Source organism: Podarcis bocagei, assembly GCF_964188305.1.
Source record: "Podarcis bocagei genome assembly, chromosome: W".
In the NCBI taxonomy this organism is placed as follows: Eukaryota; Metazoa; Chordata; class Lepidosauria; order Squamata; family Lacertidae; genus Podarcis; species Podarcis bocagei.
The window spans coordinates 77,310,039-77,333,087 of record NC_138131.1 but is presented as its reverse complement, the minus strand read 5'-3'; the positions used below and the strand labels follow the sequence as shown (position 1 = coordinate 77,333,087).

The 23,049-nt window shown below is 46.3% G+C and overlaps 1 pseudogene across 1 annotated transcript in view; it reads left to right on the top strand.

The window, feature by feature from the left end:
• The first annotated feature begins 16,688 nt into the window (after positions 1 to 16,688).
• LOC308578353 (protein CIMAP1C-like) overlaps positions 16,689 to 23,049 on the top strand; it is a 28,556-nt pseudogene continuing 22,195 nt past the window's right edge. The window contains exons 1-2 of the transcript in view: positions 16,689 to 16,800; positions 19,380 to 19,549. The product of the transcript in view is annotated as a protein CIMAP1C-like (transcript). The remainder of the gene's footprint in view (positions 16,801 to 19,379; positions 19,550 to 23,049) is intronic.

The window sequence follows — 23,049 nt, the reverse complement described above, 5'->3', positions numbered from 1 at the left end:
CACAGTCTGTACTGTTGGAGTTTCTCACGGGAAAGGGAAGCTGGATGTGACGTACACTGGTTTCCTGTTTTTCACTGTGTGATTCTCTCCGAGCTGTCGAGAGGATGCTTTTCTGCTCCGGCAGAGGCAAGATGTCTTTCTGTAATATACCAGCTTTGAACTGTAAATAAAGCAATATAGAGTATGCAGCACGTACTTCTCATCCTTCCGCTGGGCACGAGACTCTGCTTAAAATCAACAGCGGGGCCCGCGGCCCCCCCCGGCGATCACGGGGGCGGCGGGAAGGCCCCCGCCGCCCGGGGGAGGCTCCAGGGCTGGGGGACACGGAGGAGCCCCCCCGAGGCCTAGTAAGGCCTCACGAAACGCCGCGGGCCTCCCTGCGGCCTAGAAAAGGCCATCTGGGGGCCACCAAGGCCCTGGGAGGTGACCGGGGACCCCCCTCCACCACCCGCCGCACCCCAGGGCCGCCAGGCCTGGCGGGGGAAGGGAAGGGGCTGCGCGTGGCGTTGCCTCCCCCCCCCCGCGGCCCACACGCCCCCGCAGGCATGGGGGGGCAGCTAGTGGGGCCCCCGTGCCACCACCCAACACCCCAGGGCATCAGGGCCCACCTAAGGAAAAGGATCCCCTTTTGAAGGGGTATCCTGAAGTCCATTACCCCCGTTATCCCTTGGGATCCCTCCTTTTGGAGCGAGGAAGTCCAGCGACGTCCTTCCTGGAGAAGCTCTGGAGCCAAGTGTGGATTCCTAGGTAAGATCCTCCCTCTATTGTGTGGGCAGGTAATCCCTCCCCTACCTGGCCTGGTCTCCTTGGCAACGCTTCCCCCAGGTGGGATTGGACAACTGACTGAGGTAGGTGGAGACCTCCAGGTATCCCACCTGAGGGAAGGCAAAGCCAAGCCTATGCTGTTGGAGCCGCTCCAGATCTAGGGGCTGCACGCGTCCACGCAAAGGGCGCCCCCCATTTTAAGCGGGGAGCGGTCATTATTAATCTAGCGAATTGTTCGGAATAGATAGATTTAATTCCATTCAGATATTCTGAGCGAGTATCGAGGCAGCTTCTTATGTATTTTGTAACTTGATGCAAGAACCTTCCCTCTCAGTCTCAGTCACCTCACTGCTATGTTAGGAAAGTGATACTGGCCTACCTTGGAAGACTGTTGTAAGAAAAAAGTAGGTTTTTTAATTGTACCCATGGTTTTTCAGAACCTATGGCTTGTCTAACTGATGCACTTACCTGAACTCACCTTTTACATGCCTTCTGAGGACATCAATTTTTCTTTTTCTTCCATGCTGCCCCCAGCAAAGGAAATTTTTGTGTTTCATTTGTGTTCCTTTGCATACTTCTGTATCTGTATTTTATTTTGTTGTACTTAGCTTTGGGGAAAAACCCTTAATAGACAAATATACAATGTTTAAATTGTTATATTGAACCAAAAACAGAGGTGCCACACTACTGGCAATTGCAAGTTTGAGAACACTGCTGGAAATTAGCATGTTGAATCCTAAGATCATCTGTCCAGTGGTTGTTGCTTCTGCTCGGATGAATTGGATAAAATGATTCTAGGGTAATTAAATGTTGACCTACATATCCATTTTTCATTTTCATATACAGTGGTACCTCGGGTTAAGAACTTAATTCATTCCGGAGGTCCATTCTTAACCGGAAACTGTTCTTAACCTGAGGCACCACTTTAGCTAAAGGGGCCTCCCACTGCCGCCGTGCAATTTCTGTTCTCATCCTGAAGCAAAGTTCTTAACCCGAGGTACTACTTCCGGGTTAACAGAGTCTGTAACCTGAAGCGTATGTAACCCGAGGTACCACTGTATAGTTATTGTGTTCTATATAATTTTAAGTATAATTCCCCATACAAGTGAATAGTAAAAGAACTCATACAAGTAATGCTGACACAACCCCTCACACACACTACCATATTTTTTGCTCTATAAGACGCACCAGACCATAAAACGCACCTAGTTTTTGGAGGAGGAAACAAGAAAAAAAATATTCTGAATCCCAGAAGCCAGGACAGCAAGCGAGATCGCAGTGATCCCGCTTGCTGTCCTGGCTTCTGGGATAGCCACACGCAGCCCCCGGCAGCAGGATGAAGGCTTCTGTTGCCCGGGAGAACTTGCGCATGGCTAAGGCTCCCCCAAGACCTGTGCTCCCTTTAAAGAGCCTGTGAAGCGCTCTTTCTCTGGGGAAAAGCCAAGAGCCGCACACAAGCTCCACACGGCTAATAAAAGGGAGCACTGAGCAGAGCCTCCCGCCTGCATTCGCTCCATAAGACGCACACACATTTCCCCTTACTTTTTAGGAAGGGAAAAGTGTGTCTTATAGAGCGAAAAATGTGGTAAGTAGAATAAGAGAAGCATAACCACCCGACCCCACCCCTCTCCCTCTTTTGTCTTTTTCTTCTTCTTCTTCTTCCTAATTGTTTAAACCAGTTCATAAACCAAGAACTTATACACTGATCACTAATAATGAAACATATGTTGCAGATATTTTTCCACAATTATTATGCTATTTTTGTGACATACTAATGACATGAGAAAACTTGTATAATGTTATTCTTGTTTATATAAGCCAATAAACACACACACACACACACACACACAATTTTAGTTCTCATTTCCCCTAATTTCTTTCCAAGCAATTTTCCCCAAAATAACACATTTCTGCTTGTTATTGCCACAAATATATGTATTTTTGATGCACACTTTTCCCTAACGTATGTGTCACGGGAAATGGGGTTGCTTGTGTGTAAATCTCCAGCCGTTCCAAACTGCTTAGGTGTGGTTGTGTCTTTTTCTGACTGAGCAGCCCTTTGCGCTGCTGCTCAGTCGCTAGCAGAATCCATGAGTGAGTGTCTCCTAAATTTCCTCCAGCATAAGAATTCCTTAACGGACAACCTTCGCCTCGCCTCTCTGCGCGGAAGCCTTCTGCGCAGAGTGGGCGTGCCGAGTGGTGGTCCTCCACCCTCCTCACTGACTTCACTGGAAGAGTCTCGGAGCCTCGCCTCCGAGCTGCTCTCTGCCTCTCCCTTCTTCCTGGTGTCACCTGAACTTCCTTCCCCAGATGACGTTCTCTCTCTTCCCTTACTCTTCCCCTCTCCTGCAGAGTCCGGGAGCCTCGCCTCTCCCCTCTGCTCCGATGTCAGTTCCCTGACATCCACCTCCCTCCCAGGGCCCTCCAACCCCCCCGTCCTTTCCTCGGACGGTGATGCAGGAAACCCCCGGAAGGAACTCTCCCCTCCATCTGATGATTCAAACACCCCTCTCCATTTGCTGCTGTCTCTTCTCTCTCCCCTATCTCCCCAGTCGGATTCTTCTTCGGACAATTCCCCTTCCTCCTCTTCGGAGGCGGGAAAACCCTCAAACTCTTCCTCTTCATCGGTGGTGCCAAATTGCTCCCCCCAGAACCTCTCTGGTGGTTTGGGCTTTCCCGGATACCTGCTATGAAACTCCTCCTGCAGATACTCATCCCTAATCTCTTCTGCTGGGACCCATGCATTTTCCGCTTCTGGCTCCCCCTCCCACGCCACCAAATATTCCACTCGTCCCCCTCTCCACCTGGAATCAAGAATTTCAGCTGCATGGCCACTGAATTCCCTTTCCTCCATCTGTGGATGCAAGGGTGTTTCACTTTGCTGACCCAGAAATTCCCTCCCCTCCCTGAACGGTGAGAGTAAGGACCTGTGGAACATGGGGTGCAGTTTCATGTGAGATGGCAATTTGAGCCTAAAGGCCACTGGATTAACTTGCTGGGCTACTTCGAACGGTCCCAGTTTCTTTGGCCTTAGCTTCTTGCACCCTCCTTTGAACGGCAACCCTTTGGTAGACAACCACACCTGGTCCCCCACTCTTATGGTTTCTCCCTCTCTGCGGTGCTTGTCTGCCTGCCTCTTGTACTCTTCCTTGGCCCTTTCCAGGTTTAACTTAAGCTGTTGGTGTAAAGCCTCCATTTCTTCCAAAATTTTTCAGCTGCGGGAACACTCCAACTTCCCTCCCCTTCCCCGGGGAAAGCCCTGGGGTGACACCCGTAATTCGCCATAAACGGACTCATCCCTGTGGACACATGTTCTGCATTATTGTATGCAAACTCAGCCAGCGCTAATTTGTCCACCCAATCCTTCTCCCTCTCGCAGACGTAGCAGCGTAGATATTGTTGAAGTATGCTGTTAGCTCTCTCTGCTTGTCCATTGGTTTCTGGATGTCTGGCCGTTGAGAACCCAACCTCGACGTCCAGCAGACTCATGAGCTTCCTCCAGAATCTGGACGTGAATTGCCGGCCTCTGTCGGATAAAATCCTCAAGGGGGCGCCATGCAACCTGAAAACATGCTCTACAAACAGCTTTGCTGTTTCTTCTGCAGTCACCGCATGCGAGCACGCAATAAAATGGCACATTTTGGTCATCAAGTCAACTACCACCATTACTGCCGTTTTCCCCCTGGCTTTGGGTAAGTCCGTCATAAAGTCAATTGATACCACCTCCCATGGCCTCTCTGGTGTGGGTAAGGGCTCCAGTAACCCTGCAGGTGCTGTCCTCTCCCCCTTCGCTCTCTGGCAGCACTGGCACCCACGTACATACTCCTTCACATCTTCCCTCACCCGTGGCCACCAAAACTGCCTGGTGACCAGTAGCATTGTCTTATGTTGTCCAAAATGTCCTGCCGTGGGGTTGTCATGCAGTTGTTTGAGTATTCTGCTCCTCAAATCCCCCTCAGGTATGTACAATGCACCCTTATAGTACAGTGCCCCGTCCTTTACTTCGAACCCCCCCCCCTGAGTTTCCCCAGTGATACCAATTTCTCGGATTTTGGTTTGTGCATATTGATCATCCCTCGTCAACCCGGCCAGCTCTTGCCTCCCGACGAACACTCCCCCACACACCCATCTGCCCTCGGGAATGACATGACGTGCTTCTGGCCCTCCCTCCCCTTCTGCGTATTCGGGCTTGCGGGAGAGGGCGTCTGCTCTGACATTTTCCTTCCCAGGCACGTACCTAATCTCAAAATCAAACTTGGAAAACTCCTGTGCCCACCGCACCTGTCGTTGGTTCAGCACTCTCGCCGTTCTCCAATATTCCACGTTCTTGTGGTCAGTACACACCTGGACTTTGTGCTGTGCGCCTATGAGAAAATGTCTCCATCGTCGAAAGGCCTCGTGAATTGCCAGCAGTTCCCGATCGTACACTGTATAGTTTTGCTCTGACTTGTTCAGCTTCCTGGAAAAGAAGGCACACGGCTTCCACTGTTCCCCATTTTCCTGCTGGAGCAATATGCCCCCCACAGCTCTGTCTGGCGCGTCCGTCTCTAGCCTCATCGGCTTCCGCAGATCCACATGTAGGAGCTGCTCTTCCGACGCGAAAGCCCTCTTAAGCTTTTCAAAGGAACGCTGGGCCTCTTCTGTCCATTCGAACTTCTTCTTACTGCTGAGACAATCCGTTATGGGTGCCGTTAGATGGGCGAAGTTCTTGATGAACTTCCTGTAGAAATTTGCAAACCCCAAGAACCTCTGCACGTCCTTCCTGTTCTTGGGAGGCTTCCATTCTAGCACAGCCTGCACCTTCCCCGGGTCCATGGCCAAGCCCTTGTCTGACAACCGATAGCCAAGGAACTCCACCTCTCGAGCATGGAATTGGCACTTCTCCAATTTGACCCACAGCTGGTGCTCCTGCAGTCTCTTCAGCACTTCCCTGACGTCTTTTACATGCTGCTCCTCGTTCTCTGAGTAGATTAGGACGTCGTCCAGGAAGGCTACACAATTCTTGTACAGCAGGGACCCCAGCACGTGGTGCATGAAAGCTTGAAAGGTGCTCGATCCCGATTGTAATCCGAAGGGCATAACTAAGTACTCAAAGGCTCCCAGAGGGGTGAACATGGTGGTTTTCCATTCATCCCCCTCCCTCATCCTTATCAAGTTGTACGCCCCCCGAAGGTCCAGCTTGGTAAAAATCTTCCCCTTCCTTACCCTGGCCAAAATGTCATCAATTCTGGGCATTGGGAAGGTCACTGGTTCCGACACCCTGTTCAATCCACGGTAGTCCACTACGAGCCTGGGCTCATGGGAGTCTCGCTTGTCCACAAAGAACACTGGACTACCCCCCACCGCCCTCGATTCCCTTATGAACCCTCGCTTCAGGTTCTTGTCAATAAACTTCCGCAATTCCTGCATCTCCCTATCTGACATGGCGTACAGCTTGCCCACTGGCAGCTGAGCGTCTGGGAGCAAGTTGATCTGGCAGTCAAAGGGCCTGTGGGGGGGTAGCCGATCCGCCTCCTTCTCGCTGAAGACTTCTTCCAAGTCCGCATACTGAGGTGGTATCTTCCCTTTTTCCCCTACTGCCATCCCTGCCACCCTGGCTACTGCCATCCTCAGGCCTTCCCCTCCGTGGCAATGCTCTACGCAGTGAGCTGACCCAAAGGTGACTGTCCGCTGGTGCCACCCTACTACTGGGTCGTGCAGTGCCAGCCAACTCATTCCCAGTATGATAGGTGGTCCTGCTAAGGTGGCTACGTGAAAGACAATTGTCTCAGTGTGTCTGGAAACTGTCATTTTCATGGGCGGGGTCTGGTGGGTCACTTCCCCTCCCAAAAGTTCTCTCCCATCTATCGTGGTTACTTGCAGGGGATGTTCTAGAGGCACCACCTGTAGCTGGTGTTCTAGCGCAAAATCCTTGCTAAAGAAGTTGCAAGAGCTGCCTGAATACAGCAGCACCTTCACTTTGATGGGGTGTCCGTTTGGGAGTTCTAGCACCACCTCTATTGCGATGGCTGCTCGGGGGGGGGTCTGGTTTGGGCACTACTACTGGTTGCTCGCCTGGCTGCTGTGCCCTCCTTCCTGCAGCCAAGCACGGCCGTTTCCCGGAGCCTCTTTCTTTTCCTCCTCACTCCCCACTGCCCCCACCATTCCTTGCCACGCCTTCTTCTGAGGGCATACTCTGGCAAAATGTCCCGGCTGCTGGCATAGGAAACACCTCTTACTGGTTTTCCCCTCCTTCTTACGCACCTCGCTGGAGTTTGAAAACCCGCACACGCGCGCTCCTCCAATCTCCATTGGCTCCTCGGGTGGCACAGTAGACACTGGCACGTCTGGAGTGCGGTTGTCATGCCAACGCTCTGCTCTCCCTTCCCGCCTTTCCAGCGCGCGCGTCTCTTGCCTGACTCCTACAGCGAGCGCCAACTTGGTCAGCTGGTCCATCGATTCCGGGCGGGGTGAGCGGGAAAGTTCGTCTCTCACCCAAGGGGATAAGCCCTCCTCAAATAACATTTGTACTGGTTGAGAACTCAGATCCCACCCAAGTTTATGGATCAGCATAGCAAATCTCGACCAGTACTCTCTCACTGACTGGTTTCCTTGTTTGCACTCCATCAGTTCTTTACGAGTCACACTCTCTTCAACATCGCTCGCGAACATGTGATCCATCGCGCTAAAAAACTTTCTCAGGTCCTTCAAAGCCGCGTTCTCTGCCGCCATTAAGGGTCGGACCCAATCTCTGGCCCTCCCCTGCAGGTGCCCCACCACGAAAGCGACTCTTCCCCCATCGTCGGCAAAGTCATCGTGCTGCAGATCCAGCGCATACTGCACTTCAGTCTTAAAAGCGTTATAATCTCTGGGGTTGCCCCCAAAAGTCCGCACAAGTCCCCGTACCTTTCTTGCGATGGGGGTAATCTTCCCCTGGGCGTCATGTGTCCTCCTTTCATCCAGCCGCGCCGCTAGTAGAGCCAGTTGCTGCTCCAAGTCTTGGTTTCTCTCCTCCAGACTCTGTCCGCCTTTGGCCCCCTCTCCTGCGCCGGCTCCTCCGGTTTGACTCATGACTGTACCCCGGTCCTCTTGCACACAAGCAACGTAAAGGACTCACGGATTGCTGTCACGGGAAATGGGGTTGCTTGTGTGTAAATCTCCAGCCGTTCCAAACCGCTTAGGTGTGGTTGTGTCTTTCCCTGACTGAGCAGCCCTTTGCGCTGCTGCTTAGTCGCTAGCAGAATCCGTGAGTGGGTGTCTCCTAAATTTCCTCCAGCATAAGAATTACTTTGATCTGAAGCCTTTGAAGAGGAATTTAAAAGTTTCAATTTCGTGCATGACCTGAACTGTCGCTATAGGTACTAAGGGATTTAAACTTTTTTTTTCTGCTTTGCTTTGAACTTAGTTTTTCCTCTCCCTGTGGATTTACAAAATTATTTAAAGAAACCCAGGTACTTGACTGCCAAACTATTAGAGCTGTCAGTTTGCGGACTTGATTTTTGCTACTCTGAACTGTTACTTTTGAGTGTTACTGGACTAGCTACTTTGAAACACTATTATCTGGCACTTTTCCTGAAACTTTGTTTAAATAAGGACTCACTCTGCTGGCTATAAAGAAGAGCGGAAGGTCTTTCTTGAAATTTATGAGTGGTTGGATACTGTTGGATTTTGGCAAAACTTTTTTAAGCTTTTACGCTTTGGAACAACTATTGGAAAAAATTCCTTTGTTCTCCTCAAGATTTGTTTGAACTCCCCCTGGTGGATTTTGGATTTACAACTGGTTGGGACTTGTTTTTTCTCTTTTTTCTTCCTTTAACTTGTTGTTTACTCTCTGAGCTTGTGGATTCCCATGGGAGCATACTAAATTTGACCTTGGCACGTAGACAGGAGTGGAATGAGTGGCACTGGGAAAACAAGATCGGCCAAAGCTAAAGCTAAACAATTAACTCAATCAACATTAACTTCCCAGTTGCGCAGATCATCTGTTCCTACTGTTTTGGGAACACAAGAATTAGAAACTGAGCTGACTTTATCAGAAGGCATGGCAGCTGGAGGAAACGAATCAGTACTAGACAAAATCTTGGAGAAGTTGGAAACATTGGACAAAAAAGTGGATGTACAATCGGCAAAGATTGACCAAAATACTGCCAGCCTAAATAAATTAACTGAACAAGTGACCTTACATGCACAATCAATTGGGAAGCTTTTTGAAGCTACTACAGAGAATCGTAAAGCTACCACAGAGAATCGTAAATTGGCTGAGGAAGTTAACCAGAAAGTGGAAGCAGTGAAGGAGGAGGTTAAACCACTGACTAAACAGATTGGTGAACATCAGGCCTACCTGTCTATGATTGAATTACGCAGTCGGGAAAATAATCTGAGGCTGAGATCAATTTTAGAACTGGAACAAGGGAATTTAACGGAATATTTGACAAAAGAACTTTCCAAGTTTTGGAACTTGGAGGAAGACAAGGACTTTAAAATCGTTAGTGCCTTCAGACTTGGAAGAGTAGCAAGGAAGGACAGACCCAGAGACTGTTTGATTACTTTGAGATCTAAGGAAGAGAAGGATAAAATACTAAGCTTACATTATGAAAAATCACTTGTAATCCAGGGAAGGAGAGCGGAAATTTACAAAGATATCCCTAAACAACTTTTGGATCTAAGAACCACCTATACAGAACTAACCAAACTGTTGAGAAGTAACTCAATCCTTTTCAGGTGGGAATTTCCTCAAGGATTATCTTTCACATTCAGAGGGAAGAAGGTGAAAATTAAAACACCCGAGGATAAAGATAAGTTCCTGCATGATTACGGAGAAGACCTTCAGAAAGTGATTACAGGGCCTGAGGCTTGGTCACCGCCACCGCCTGCACCTACACCTTTGGGATCTGAGGAACAGAAGAAAGAAACACCACCCTCTACAGAATAACAGACTCGCCCAGGATGTCTCTGCAACTTCTTAGCTGGAACATTAATGGTGGAAATTCCCCGGAAAAAAGGAGAAGGATATTCCATATATTAAAGAAAGAACAATTGGACATTATTTGCCTACAGGAAACACATGTGACTAGGCTCCACAGAAAAGTGTTAATTAACAAAAGATTAGGCCAAGAATTTATTTCATCAGACCGAGTCAAAAAGAGAGGAGTGGTGATTTATGCAAAGGAGAGCCTATCACCAAAATTCCTTTTTAAAGATGAACAAGGAAGAATTTTGGCAATCGAAATTCAAACCCAGGGTGAAAAGTTCTTGATACTGGGAATCTATGCACCGAACGAAGGGAAATCAGAATTTTATAAGAAGCTGCATGAGACAATGCTGGACTATCTGGACTATAATAACATCATTATGATGGGAGATATGAATGGGGTGGTGTCTACAAATATGGATAAGTCACATGGCCAAAGCTTGACAAAAGATGGCAGACTACCTAAAACTTTTTTTGAACTGACTGACAATATGGACTTGATTGATATCTGGAGGACAAAAAAACCCCTAGGAAGAGAGGGAACATTCTTTTCTGAAGCCCAACTGACATGGACAAGAATCGACCAAATCTGGATAACTAGAGGTCTGGCACCCAAGATCAGAAAAGTGGAAATCTGCCCAAAGACTTGCTCCGACCATAACGCAGTAAAGATGGATATGAGACTAACTACAACCGGCTCCTTTAGATGGAAGATGAATGACACCCTGCTCAGAGACCAGGAGATTATCAAAAAGGCCCAAAAAGCTTTGAAGGACTATTTTGAAATAAATTTGAACACCATGGTGGAAAAAAGAGTAATCTGGGACCCAAGTAAAGCTGTAATGAGGGGGTTTCTGATACAACAGAACACCATAAAGAAAAGAGCACAGAACGAGAAAAAGGAAAAGATTTTGGAGAAAATTAGGGAATGCGAGAAAAAGTTAAGATCGAAACCGAAGTCAAAGGAGATTCTGAGAGAAACTAAACTCTACCAAGTACAATACTCTAAATTGATAAATCAGGAAGTGGAGTGGAAAATCAAGTTAATGAAACAAAGATCATTTGAATCGGCAAATAAATGTGGAAAGCTGTTAGCATGGCAGCTGAAAAAGAGACAAAAACTAAATACGGTTACCAACTTAGAGATTGAAGGGAAAAACATTCAGAATCCTGTGGAGATTAGAAAGTGCTTCCAGAGATACTTTAAGCAACTTTACACTCAAGCTTTTTGTTCAGAATATATCGCACCCATACCATTCTCAAATCCTTGGCCTACCCCCATCCCATGAAGATTCTTTTTCATAAAACTCCAAGAGATATTGTCAAAGGCTTTCTCCGCGTCCACAAAAATCAGAACTGCTTTAGTGTTTATATTCACCTCTAGTAGTTCCAAAATGTCTATTATGTTCCTCACATTGTCTGATAAATGCCTTTTAGGGAGAAAGCCTGCTTGGTCCTTATGAATCTTCTCCATCAACACTCTTTTCAATCTTTTTGCCAAAATGTCTGCAAAAATTTTGTAATCCACATTAAGTAATGATATTGGGCGGTAGTTCTTAAGTTGAGTCTTTTCAGTCTCTGTCTTTGGTATGAGTGTAATATACGCTTCTTTCCACGATTCTGGCGCCCTTTTCCCCTCTAAAATCTCATTACAGACTTCCTTTAGCGGTTGCACCAACCACTCCTTCAAAGCTTTGTAGTATCTGGAAGTCAGTCCATCTGGTCCTGGAGATTTGCCCAATTGCATGTTCTGAATGGCACCCTCTATCTCTTGTTCTGTTATTCTCTGATTTAGATCCACCTTACTTTGATGAGAGATTTTTTGTAATCCATATTTTTTAAGGAATTCATCTATGTCCTCTTCATTCTGTGATCCTTGTGAATATAACTTTTTAAAATAACTCAGGAAACAATTTCTAATCTCGTTGGGTTTGGATATATTCTTTCCATCCACTTCTAGATTTGTAACTGTATTTAGTTTCTGTCTTTTCTTCAATTGCCAGGCGAGAAGTTTACCACATTTATCTGCCGATTCAAATGTCTTTTGTCTCATTTGCTTTATCTTCCACTCAATCTCTTGATTCATCAATTCCATATATTGTGTTTGATATAGCTTGATCTCTCTCAAAATCTCCTGGGACTTTGGTTTTGATCTTAATCTTTTCTCTCCTTCTTTTATCTTTTCCAAAATCTTTTCCTTCTTCTCATTTTGCTTTCTCTTTTTTATTGAATTTTGTTGAATCAAAAATCCTCGCATCACAGCTTTGCTTGCGTCCCAGATCACTCTTTTTTCTACATCGGCCTTTAAATTTATTTCAAAATAGTCCTTTAAGGTTTTTTGGGCCTTTCTGTGGATCTCCTCGTCTCGAAACAGGGTGTCATTCATCCTCCATCTGAATTGACCAGTTGTTGTAAGTTTCATCTCCATCTTCACGGCGTTATGGTCGGAGCAAGTCTTTGGGCAGATTTCTATTTTTTTAATCTTTGGAGCCATCCCACTAGTAATCCAAATTTGGTCGATTCTGGTCCAGGTCATCATTGCTTGAGAGAAAAAAGTTCCCTCTCTCTCGAGAGGGTTCCTTGTTCTCCAAATATCTATTAAGTCCATATTTTCAGTCATTTCAAAGAAGGTCTTCGGAAGTCTCCCTTCCTTGGAGATTGTCAGTCTTTGTGCCTTGTCCATATTTGTAGAAACCACACCATTCATATCTCCCATAATTACTACGTTATAGTCCAAATAATCCATCAGAGTTTCATGCAACTTCTTGAAGAATTCCGCCTTCCCTTCATTTGGTGCATAGATTCCAACTATTAACAATTTTTCTCCTTGTACTTGTATTTCCACTGCCAGGTATCTTCCTTGTTCATCTTTAAACATCATTTTTGGGGCCAATTTCTCTTTTGCATAAATCACTACTCCTCTTTTCTTAACTTTGTCCGATGAGATGAATTCTTGTCCTAATCTTTTATTTATAAGTAGTTTTCTGTGTACCCTGGTCACATGGGTTTCTTGTAAACAGATCAAATCCAATTGTTCTCTTTTCAAAATATGAAAAACTTGGCGTCTTTTCGTGGGCATGTTCAGCCCATTACAATTCCAACTAAGGAATTGCAGGGCCATCTTGTTATTTGTCACTTACTCCTCCTACCGCTCCAAGTTGTTGCTCTTCCTCTGATGGTGGTGGTTTAAGCCCAAATGATAGATTCAGAATGTCCACTACTCTTTTTTGCTCTGAGATTGGGTCTACCGTTCCCTTCTGCAGATCCTCGTGGTTTCTCTCCAAGAATTTCTCTTTGTCTTGAATTGTTTTTATTTTCACCTTCTTTCCCTTGTAGTTAAAGGGCAGTCCTTGTGGAAACTCCCACCTGAAGAGTATGTTGTTCTTTTTCAGCAGGTAGACCAGATCTTTATAGAAGGTTCTCACCTCCAAAATATATTCAGGGATGTCCTTAAAAATCTGTATATGAGAATTTCCAATTTCCAAGGCCTTTTGGTAATTTAGTTTCAGTATTTTGTCTCTTTCTTCCTTGGATCTGAAAGTAATCAGGCAATCCCTCGGAGTCTTTCTGTTTTGTCTCCTGCCCAGTCTAAATGCTGTTATTATCTTAAATTCTTCTTCCTCCAATTCTTCCTGCCAAAAGTCAGAAAACTCTTGTGTAAGGAACTCCACAAGGCTGTCTCCTTCACTTTCAGGAATTAGTCTTAATTTCAAATTTCTCTCCTTTCTCTGTAATTCCATCAAAGACAAGGCCGCATCATGTTCATACACTTTTTTAGAAAACGGTTCTAATTTTTCCTGTGTCTCCTCAGCAATCTTTCTGGCATCCTCTGCGATTTTACGTGTTGCCGAGTTTTCTTCAATCAGTTTATTTATAGATTCTGTGTTGGATATCACACTTTTCGTATTCAAATCCAGCCTTGCTGTTAATTCTGTTAGTTTTTGTGAATTTTCTGTACTCTGCTGTGTCAAAGCTTCCAGGGATTGATTTATCTTGAGTAACGCCTGTGTCATTGACTCCATGGAGACAGCCGTCACTTTTTCCTGCCCAGCTGCACCTGTCGGTGTTAAACTTGATATTGAGCCTCTTTTCTTCTGTTGCTGTTGCTGCTGTTTTGCTTTAGCTCTCGTAGTTATCTCCTCTGCTGGGCCACTCATGTCCCAAGGACGTTCTCACAGGAACAATTTCCAAATGGAAAATCCCACTGTCTTAATCTGTTATTCTGCAACTGTTACTTCTCAGCCCTCTAGAGGGGGCAAAACATAATGTCCAAGTGAAGGAAACAAAGAATATAGAACAAAGAAACCAGGAAACTTCAATATAAATGCTGCAACACTTTTTCTATGTAGTTTCTCTGTCAACACAGTCCAGTCTGGTATATTGTAGCAGCAAAACCCCAAAACTTTGTATCAGTTAAGTCCTCAACTATGTAGCCTTGTAACAAGTTTCTAAAATCTTTTCACTGTCCTGGTATCTTATTTTGACAGTCCGTCTCAGGGGATTGAGGCAGCGGAAAGTTTTTCTCTTTCAAAAATCATGCAGGTTAATGAGGTTACTTTCCCTCCCCTCTGCCCCTGCCTGCTAGAGAGGAGATTTATATCCAAATGCCAGGCTTAAATAGTCCTATTGTTATTTCCCTTCAGATGCAGCTCTTTGTTTTTCGTTGCTTCATCTGTCATGCAGTCGGGGGAAGGCAGACTTCCTTGATTTTAACCTCCCCCGTTTCCGGCCAAATTTCCAATTTAAATTTAAAAGTTCCCGATAGTCATTCAATCCTACTCACGGGGTTTTCAATCCGAATTCAATTTGCAGGAAGGAATCGGCGCTCTCCGTCAATGGCGACGCGGCTTCACTCTGCGGGCTGGGTAGCGACTCTCAGCACCGCGCTCTCCCGATGCCGTTCCGGAGCCTTTAAAAAGGCAGTAAAGGGGGGCGCTTCTGGTGCCCACCGAGTCTCCTTGTTCACAGGCATCCGCGCCTGTGATTTTAGGGGTCCCCCACTTGCCGTAGCGGGTCAGACCCGAACTCGTGGAGCAGTCCTCCTCCGGAGCTCGGAAAGAGGACCGCCATAAACGCTGGCGCCGACCGGAAGTAAAGGCTTTCTGGGAAATGATCTATAATGAGTTAAAAAGGTATTTAAGTATACCTTCCTTAAGAAACCAGAGGCCTTCCTTTTGGGCATTGTCGGCCAAGGGGTGTTAAAGAAAGATAGAACCTTTTTTCTGTATGCAACAACAGCAGCAAGAATACTCATTGCAGAGCACTGGAAGACCCAAGATTTACCCACACTGGAAGAATGGCAGATGCAACTGATAGACTACATGGAACTGGCTGAAATGACTGGCAGAATCCGGGACCTGGGAGAAGAGACGGTGGAAGAGGATTGGAAAAAATTTAAAGACTATTTACAAAAACACTACAAACTGTATGAATGTTAGGAGAATGCACAATTGAAAGTAACACGGCAGCAGAAACTTTGTTGTAAAATATATGAGAATAAGTGAGGTTTAAGGAAATGATGAAATTTGAAGCAATATTATGTTTAAATCAAGCAGTTTAATTTACGATAAAGTTATTTAAAAGTTGGGACATAATATCCGAGATTTACAAAATAAGAATTGAAATAAGGTAATAAATTGCTGTCTATAACTATGTGACTGAGAACGCAGGGAAGGGAGATGCGGGGAAGTCCAAAGATTATGAAAATATGACTTATGAACAACTGTGTTTTATATGTATTCTTCTTTTATTCTTTGTTTATTTCTTAACTTTGCTTTGACTTTTTCTGTCTGTATGGTGATGGTATTTTATATGTTTGGTGGTTTGTTCGTTGTTTAAAAAATTGCAATAAATATTTTATTTTTTTTTAAAAAAGAATTCCTTAACAGACAACCTTCGCCTCGCCTCTCTGCGCGGAAGCCTTCTGCGCAGAGTGGGCGTGCCGAGTGGTGGTCCTCCACCCTCCTCACTGACTTCACTGGAAGAGTCTCGGAGCCTCACGTCCGAGCTGCTCTCTGCCTCTCCCTTCTTCCTGGTGTCACCTGGACTTCCTTCCCCAGATGACGTTCTCTCTCTTCCCTTACTTGTCCCCTCTCCTGCAGAGTCCGGGAGCCTCGCCTCTCCCCTCTGCTCCGATGTCAGTTCCCTGACAGTATGTCCACATTGTTTTTTGTTGGAGAACCATGTGGCAAAATTCCAAGAAGTGCAAATTTCAAAAGAAAGCTGCGTTTCAGTGTGCCTCTTGTTTAAGGAAGGGTGAATTGGGTCAGTTTCATGTTAAGGGAACTGAATTTCCTCTCCATCCCTCTGTTCATATTGAGAAACATTCTCTTTTGCTTTGAGGTTCATTTTTTTATGCTTTCTGGACTTTTTGTTTCATTTTAACTGGGATGTGGTCATTGTTGCCCAGGCAGCCTGTGCAAACACCCCTCTCTGAGCTCCTGGGAATGGGGGAAGGTTAGAATACAAATGCTGCAAATAAAACGAAAAAATGGAACAAAAAAAATCAATGAATACTATATCATATGAAGGCAAAGGAATGGGGAACATGGTCTTAGCATGGGCATAGCGAGGACTTTTGTTAGCGGGGCAGAAATGACATGATTGGTCAGTTAAGTATTTCTATTGTTTTATTTGATAGGGAGCAGCTGCCCTCTGTCCCCCCCCCCCTTAGCTATGCCCATGGGTCTTATGAAACAAAATGTGGTATTTTGGGCTTGTGGCTCTCCCCCCCCCCCCGGCTGGTAACTTGCAAGGAAGGAGGACTTGTATTAGCAGCACACAAAGAGGGAGAGAGAGAGAGAGAGAGAGAGGGGGGGGGAGAGAGGGAGGGAGGGAGGGAGGGAGGGAGGGAGGGGGAGGGAGAGTATTCTGCCAGAACCATGGTAATATGGAAATAAACAAGTCTGGTTCCACACTTGCATCAGCATCGCCTGGGCAACCTGGGAGCGAATTGCGACATGAGGCATTGTTTATGTTCCAAAAAGGAGGGGGTAGAGGAGGAATTGGAAAGCTGAGTAACATCCCCACTCCTTATTGAAATCTACATCCAGATTTCCATTCCATCCAGAGAAGCAGCATCAGCGGTATGGGTGACTGACACAACCAATTGCTACTTTGATTGGTAACTGAAATCCTAAGACCTTTGTTTGCTGTGTATTAGCATGATTAGGGTTAGGGAGCATAGCAATGCAAAGGCCAGTTGCCACCTCTCTTAGAAACTCCAGAGAATTAGAAAGACACAGAAGAAATTGTTTGTATTCTCCAAATGCTGCCCCACAGACCATGCCACTAACAAGGAGATGACAAAAGGCATTGTTTTTGTGCCCTGTATTTAAGTTTTATTCCCCACCCCCTCCAAAGTGCTCAGGGTGAGGGATCAGGCCTGGTCTCATGCTCTGGAGGGGGTGCTCCCTTCATTCTGCTCCTCTGTCCTGAAGGGCTCTGGGATTAGGGTGGACACAGTTGTGGTTCTCCGGGGGGAAGGGTCAGACTTATGCTTGGAATGTCTGGAATCAGTATTTTGGTACCTGGAAAAGGGCAGGCGACAGCTTACTCATGCCAAAAATAAGCAGGATATAAATGTAAGAAAACAACTAGCTAAATAAATACTCCCCCTTCAATGCCATCTAGGTCTTCAGCTGGTGGGTCAGGACTTCCACCAATACTTCCACCATGCAAATATATGGTCAATGATGAAGAAATGGGTCCCCAAATGCATGTTACTGAAAAGGATGGAGATCCCTATCTAGCCTTTCGTCCATCATTGAATCACAGAACTGTAGAGTTGGGAAGGCCCATGAGTGTCATCTAGTCCAACCCCCTGCCATGCAAGAATCTTTTACCCAACATGGTGCTCGAACCCATGACCCTGAGATTAAGAGTCCCATGCTGCACCAACTGAGTTATCCTAGGTTCAACAAGTCTTGTGGCAGCAAATTCCACACATCAATGGTGAGTGTGCTTTGCTGCGAACAAATAAGAACGTAAGAACATAAGAATCTGTTGGATCTGGCCAAAGGGCATCTAGTTCAGCATTCTGTTCTCACAGTGACCAACCAGATGCCTGTGGGAAACCTGCAAGCAGGATCCAAGCACTCTCCTCCCATGTTTCCAGCAGCTGGTATTCAGAAGCAGGACATAGTCATAGAATCATAGAATCATAGAATCATAGAGTTGGAAGAGACCACAAGGGCCATCGAGTCCAACCCCCTGCCAAGCAGGAAACACCATCAGAGCACTCCTGACATATGGTTGTCAAGCCTCTGCTTAAAGACCTCCAAAGAAGGAGACTCCACCACACTCCTTGGCAGCAAATTCCACTGTTGTCCTGACTAGTTGTCATTGATAGCTTTATCCTCCTCTGTGAATTTATCCAGTCCTCTTTAAAAGCCATCCATGTTGGTGGTCAGCACTGCCTCCTGTGGGAGGGAGTTCCATAGTTAAACTAAGCGCTGTTTATTGGGGCTTTGCTTAATGCTATCAACACACATGAAACTATTTCCCCAACTCCTGCCTGCTGGTTCCCCTTGCATGTTTCTTTTGGTGTGTTTTCTACATGGCTATTTTGCTATTAATCATTTCTATTGTTTTCCTTCTGCTGTTTGGGATCGTGGTACTGTTGCTTGAGCTGCTTGCAATTATATTTTATGGTTGCAATTTCATTCCATGTTGTTCATTTTAAATTGTTCTGAGCTGCCTTGGGGACCTTGTTGTTGAAAGGCAGGCTGGGGGGGGGGCAGTAAAATCAGGGGTCGATAAGCTTTTTTTTTTAGTGCAAGGGCCATATTTGATAACCATCTGAGGGCCATGTACCAGTGTTGAATGGGGTTAGATACAAAAACTGGGTGGAGCAACAGGAGGGACTCTTTGTGCATTAGGCTATAATCCAGCTCCACATACCCTCCAAGTTTCTATACCTACCCCTGCCCCCATCTTCATTCAGGAAAGCAAGAGGCTTTGCTCTCACATTCCAGCCAGGCAAAAGCACTTGAAGAGGGCACAAAGCAGGGGCAGGGAGGCTTGTGACCTGGAGAGAGTGCTAATGGTCAGAGAGAGAGAGGTCTGGTTGGTGGCATGTGGCTCCTGGGCTGAGCCTCCCATTCCTGGTTTAAATAAACAAAGGCACACAGACCTCTAGATTCACCCTCATTCCCTTAGCCCTTACAGTGCAGGGGCTGCAAAGGGGCTCTTCTCTGTCTGTTGTTGGACTAAAACTCCCATCATCCCATGGTGACTGGGGCTGATGGGAGTTGGAGTCCAACAAGCTCTTGGGATGTTGGCTACCCTGGCCTAGGTACATGCCGTTAAATCACATAAACAAGCAGCAATCTCCATTCTTTTAGCACTTATGGTCCTTATGTGGCCAAAACAGCACCATCTGTGCAAGACGGAGGGCTCAGCAAGCCTGGAGAAAACGGCAAGGTTTGAAGATAGGATAGGATAGGATAGGATAGGATAGGATAGGATAGGATAGGATCCCTCAGAGGAGAACACTCCCCCCTCCCCAAATAGCCCAATGTGAACTTAGCATACTTAGTGGAAATTGAATACTGTTTGGGGTGGGGTAGAACGGAGTAGCTGGAACCCTGAGCTGCAACACTCCATGGTGCAACATTTTATTGCAGGTTGGACTTGCATTCATTCATTTACTTTCATTCCCCAGAGCACTGGTGACACATACGACTCCCCACTGCAGTGGGCACACTCCAATGCCGACTTCCAGAGCCAAAGGTGCAGCTCAGCCTGTTAGTTGTCTTTCTGGTATCTCTAAGCATCCAGCCAGAGTGCCGGCCATCAAGAAGCAGTATGCGTCCATCAGTGCCAAGTATAAAGGTGAGCTGTGGGAATAGATGGGGCAAGAGAGAGAAGGAGATCAGGAATACAGAGGTACCTATATCTTTGCCAGTCTGGATGTGTTCAACAGCATTGTTGAAAGACCCTCTGGCATCTGGTTAGCCCCTGTGAGAACAGGATGCTGGACTCGGTGGCTGGCTGGCTTGATCCATCAGGGTTCAAAGAAATTTCAAAGAAATTTTATTGCGGCCGTAGGCCCATACAGATAAAAACAAGACATAAATAACAGTTTTTGCACGTGGGAAAAAACAGCCGCTAAAACACCACTATAACAATAAAATACTGTAGTATGGAATGGAAGGAAGGAATGACATGCTGCACCTTAATTAACTTGTAGTGCTCCTTGGCAGCGCTTTTGGGTAAGGACAGCGACCAGGAACCTAGCCACTTTCAGTGTCGTATGGATGTCCTTATCCTGCAAGATTTGGGCAAGGTGGAATTTTGGTGGGGTACCCTCTAGCTTCTGTATGATTAATCCCAACAAATTTGCCCGTGGCACATTGAACAAGGGGCAAGTGAACATAATGTGCTGAAGCGACTCCGGCGTCTCCTTATCACATTCGCACATGGCGGAGGCTTGGCCCTTTGAGAATCTATGTCTCAGGACATTAGAGGGAAAAACGTTAAACCTCGCCTTGGTGAAGGCCAGCCTATGGGCAACAGACGAAAGGGAGGAGAGGTATGATGGAACGCAGTAAGTTAAAGTGATACCAATGTTCTGGGGCGAACAAACACCTCCCCCCAGCGTATAATTTCGCTGTAAATCGATGTCGTCCAGTCTTTGGCGGATCAGTCTTTGAGCAGTGATTTGATCTAGTTTTAGGGAATCTAGGGGAGAGATTCCATAACTCAGGAGTTTGGCATGAATTCTACTAGTCCAAAGGCTGGAGAATTCATCTCGCCATAGGCATTGGACAAGGTAATGGTCTGGTAATCTGTGCCACAATGATAACCAATAATTGAAGACTTGCTTCCACAGGCAAGTTTCTAAGGATGCGATCTTCAATTCTAATCGGATGGCTGCGTTGCTTACGCACAGGGGGAGCATTAGGAGCCGACGTAGGAATTGGTTTTGCAAAGTCTCAAGAGGAGCAAGATCTGTCATCACGGCCCAGAGCGGGGCAGCATAAGCAAGCACGGGAACCACTTTTGCCTTGAACACCTTTAGGGCCGAGGGAACATGCAAAGCTCCATCCGAAAAGAAAAATCGGAGGAGCGCATATGACAGAGTTTTGGCCTTGTTGAGTAGGTGTTGAATTTGTGCTTTCCACCCCAAATTGTGTTGAAAAATAACTCCTAGGTATTGAAATTTTAGGACTTGCTCTATTTTTGCTCCACCAAGCTTCCATTTGTATAATCTCCGACTTCTGGCGAAAATCAGAATCTTAGATTTAGCATGGTTGATGGTTAATTGGTTGAGTTGACAGTACGTGGCAAAGATCTTCAGAGCTCTGGTTAGTCCAACACGTGTATAAGATAGAATTACCGCGTCGTCCGCGTATAAAAGGAGTGGACAGTGGTAATCCGCTAGTCTAGGCGCGTGTGTACTTGGAGATGAGTTGACTAGGGGTGCTCGCATGTCGCTGATGAATAGGTTGAATAGGCAGGGAGCTAATATACATCCTTGGCGCACTCCCTTGTTTATTGGAATCGAATTTGTGAGGTCGCCCGCAGGAGTAAGTCTCACTCTGGCAAGGGTACCTTCGTGGAGCTGGCTTATAAGCCATAAGAGTCTTCTATCGATGCCCTGTTTTGCAAGTTTCTCCCAAAGAATATTTCTAGGAACGCTGTCAAAGGCTGCCTTTAGATCTAAGAAGGCAGCACAAAGGTAGCCCCGGGGGGGGGGGGGACGAGTACTTCCGTGCCAGATGGTAAAGAACTATCGCATGATCAGTTGTTGAACGTTTAATTCTGAACCCTGCTTGTTCGTGACCAATCTGATTAGTCTCGTCTGCCCATCGCAATAGTTTAGTCAGCAAAAAGCTGGCATAAATTTTCCCTATGATCGAAAGGAGGCTGATGTTACGGTAGTTTTCCGGCTCCATTGGAGAACCTTTTTTATGAATTGGTACTATAATGGCCTCCTTCCATATTTTGGGGATGAGACCAGAAGCGTTGATTGCGTCGAAGGTTTTGGCCAAGATGTCAGCCCACCATTTTGGGTGTAGTTTGATGGCTTCAGCAGGGATCAGGTCGGGCCCTGGGGCTTTGCCCGGTTTCAGCTGGGCTATTAGCTTGGCTATTTCGTCCGGATCGGTGGGAGGCCAAATAGGTAGGTGGGAAAACAGATGCATCAGATGGTCGGAGGGAGCATCTGCCTGTGAGAAACATTTCTTCAGGAACAATTCCCATGTCGGTGCTGGGATGACTGCCCTTGGGAATTTCCTCGCCCTTCTGTTAATCAAAGACCAGAATTCCCTGGATCTATGTGGTTTTGAAGCAGTAATCAAGGCCTGCCAGCGATTCTGTTGCCACTCGCGTTTGGCAGTTTTCTGCGTGCGTTTGTAAACTTGCTTGGCTTGTGCATAACTAGCTGGCAGAGTAGATGCATCGGAGGTCTTGTACACATTATATATAGCACGGAGGCGCTGTCTTGCTTGTTTACACTAAGAATTATACCAGGGGGCACCGTAAGTATACTCGTTTCGATTTAATATTTTGGGTGGTAGCCTGAAGAAGGACGTAAGATCAGTCGTATGGTGGTGGAAGCGTTTCAACACTATGCTATACTCGTCTGAGGCAGAGTCTATGTTGGAATGGGGCCCGAGGATTTCTTTTTGAAAGAATTCCTGATACCTTTGAGCCTGGGTCTCCGACCATTTGATTCCTCTTAGTTGGAGAGATTCGTTGGTTACCATCTGGGTCGCATGTCTATGGGCCTCTGACTGCCAGTTCAGGGAGAGCTTGGCTACAAGGGGAAGATGGTCACTAGATTGTACATTCTCGATCTTAAAGGTGGAGATACACTTAAGTATATCACTGGAAACCAGCAGGTAATCGAGAACGCTGTTTGATTTAACGCTCAGATGAGTGAAATCCCCTGGAATATCAGGGAGGCATGTTCCATTTAGGGGGACCAGATTTAAACGGATGGCCATTTGATAGAGGAGTACTCCAGCCTCGTTAACTCGTTGGTCTTTAGAAGTTCTCCTCATGATATGTTCCAGCTCATAATTATCAAGGTTTGGGGTAACCCACCATTTGGCTTTGGTTAGCGAGTCCCAATTTGCTGCTGTGCGGGCATTAAAATCGCCACCTATTATGGCCGGGGTGTTAGGAAACTTAACATAGCATGAGAGCAAATGCTCTTCTAGCGAGCCCCATTTAGAGCCCAGTTCGGAGGAAGAGCCCCCAGGTGGCAAGTAAGCATTTGTAACTAGAAGTGAGATCTTTTCCCCCGCAATCAGTCCAGTAAGGGCGTAAGGAGGCAAGGCCTGTACTAGAGTAAGTTTAGAATGTAGGTTGAGGGAGATGCCTAT